Source organism: Euprymna scolopes, chromosome 11, assembly GCF_053919585.1.
Source record: "Euprymna scolopes isolate OS-2025 chromosome 11, ASM5391958v1, whole genome shotgun sequence".
Lineage (NCBI taxonomy): Eukaryota > Metazoa > Mollusca > Cephalopoda > Sepiida > Sepiolidae > Euprymna > Euprymna scolopes.
In genome coordinates this window covers 115,689,577-115,692,018 of record NC_136492.1, presented here as the reverse complement: position 1 = coordinate 115,692,018, position 2,442 = coordinate 115,689,577, and the positions used below count along the sequence as shown (strand labels likewise).

General features: G+C 34.8%; 1 long non-coding RNA gene across 1 annotated transcript in view; it reads right to left on the bottom strand.

Moving 5' to 3' along the window:
• The window catches only part of LOC145288080 (uncharacterized), a 108,776-nt gene extending 106,568 nt beyond the window's left edge, over positions 1 to 2,208 (bottom strand). The window contains exon 1 of the long non-coding RNA XR_013869257.1: positions 6 to 2,208. This is a non-coding gene — a long non-coding RNA (uncharacterized LOC145288080). The remainder of the gene's footprint in view (positions 1 to 5) is intronic.
• Between the last annotated feature and the right edge of the window lie 234 nt (positions 2,209 to 2,442).

The following is a 2,442-nucleotide window of genomic DNA, read 5'->3' as shown; positions in this document are numbered from 1 at the left end:
CTTACTGTGTTTCTGAATGGTAAAATTCGTCACTCCATGTTTCGCCCGCTCCTTGGCGGCCTCGGCGACCGTGGCGTGCCTTCGCCGGCGCACACCTCTCGATCCGGTTCCCCCTGCATATGAAACGCGTCAAGAAGGAGAGGGAAGACTACGATCGAACCGAACGAGTGAGCGAGCGGCGAAGAGCTCCAGTCACATTAACATCGCCACGGCTAGCCATTGCATCGACATATCTCTTTTGTGGGAACACCGTTTGCCGAATAGACAACCATTTTTTCCTTCTAACGATTGAGGAGGAAAAAGCATAAGAAATAAAATTAACTAAATAAAACCTTAGCTTATTGAAGTCAGTGTTCGCACTAGCAATGCTATTGCTTTTTTGGAACTATATAACGTTTGAACCATTTGGTGTCATCTTTTGTGTACGTCTATAACAAGAAGGGGGGAGAAAACGCGCTGTGTACGTGTGTAGGATTTGTATGAATGTGTATTATTAAATGTAAAGAGATTTGCGCCATTGAAACTCTATTTTCTATTATATTGCTTTTCAATAAGTTTTTTTTTCTATTTCTTTCGATTGTATTATTTTCATTTGTTAGCTATTTCTTTTATTCTCTCTCCCTCCCTCTCTCTTATTTTAACCATCTTTCTCTACTTCTCCCCGTCTTTATTTCATCTAACATTCTTTTCATGTATTTTCTTTGGTATTCTTTTCTCCCTCTTTTAAGATACACTCTTTTTCTCCCTCTCTCTTCTTGTCTTTCCTCTAAATTATTAGCCTCCTCTTCCTTCTCCCTATCTTCCTCCTTCACCTTCCTTTTTTATTCTATTTAAATATTTCATTTTCCGCCATAGAATTTTTACTTCAAAGTGCATAACTCTTTTTTATCAAAATAAACGTCACTACCTCTTCTACTTTTTGAGTCTATTTTCTCTCCATAACATAAAATAACATGGTTTCTATCAGCATTAATTATAATAACAGTAAATCCAGCCACCAATGATAGAAAACTTACAAAATATCAACCAATGAAACTGGGTGTCAGACGGTGAATAACATTTTAGCTTTGTTTTTGCTCAAGATAGAAATAAAAGTAATCTTACAATTGTTTCGCATACACTATATATAGCCGTGTGCACTTTGAGCGTATCAGAGTTGAATTGACGGAATATACCTTAGCACACATATGCTGGTCAAGAACGTGCTTACTTACCTTAAATTTAAAATCTACACAAAAGATACTATTCATATTACAGATTAAAGCATGTTTTCATCTAGTCGCATCGAAGAGACGTGACAGAACGAAACAGTCCCCTGTGGATAACTGACATCCATAAAACTCACACTTTTATAAAAATAGCAACTTTACATGAATATGATCTAACGACCTCCTTTTTTAAATGAAGCACGATCGTGTGTTTTCTATTATGTGTGTATGTGGGTATGTTTTAAAAAAACACTCCCTAAATATTGACGAGCCTAGAGTTTTCTTCCCTTTTTTTTAAGAAAAAGGATTTATTTACGTTGTTCATTAATTTACAATATGAAGTGCGGTGTCTTACATGAACATGCTAATGTCTATACACAACGTAGTAATCAGAGACACCTCAGATAGGAAATTAGGTAGAAATAAATAAATATTGGAAAATTAAGTCGACGCAATTTAGAGAAAATCGTATTATTATTATTATTATTATTATTATTATTATTATTATTATTAGTAGTAGTAGTAGTAGTAGTAGTAGTAGTAGTAGTAGTAGTAGTAGTATTTTAGCCTCTCGGAGTCTAACATAAGTCATCATCAAAGATTTCTCTTTGAGCACAACATGTGGTGTTATCTGGAGTCTGAGTGATAGCAAGTCTCCTAATATTTTCCTTATTCTCAATAACTTCCAAAAACATGTAAAGATGGATTTGCGTTTTCACAATAGCCTCTTGCCCTTGGTTGCTTGTTGGCAGCGTCTTCAATAGAATTGGGGAGGCTATTAGGCTCCACAAGGTTCCAGACCTCTTTGCCATCATCCAGCTAAGGTCTGGCTAGTGGTTTCTCTCCTCGATCTTTCCATCCTCGATACTCCTTAGTTATCTGGTGTGAAGTGCCAGTTTCTGGTGACACACATTAAAAAATGGTGGGGCGCGAATTGATTTAACTTCCAATTTTACAGTTTCAAATTTCATAATTCTATGTGATGTTTTTTTTAATTATTTATTTATTTATGATTTTATTATTATTATTATTATTATAATTATTATTATTATTATTATTATTATTATTATTATTATTATTATTTAGTCATTATGAGAAGTCACACAAGTCATAAACAAAGATTGCATTTTGAGAATTTGTGGTGTTCTCGGAATTCTGAGTGACTATATTCTAGAAGCTGTCACACGGGTCATCATCAGAAATTAACATAAAAACGGCCGATGGTGTTTCCTAA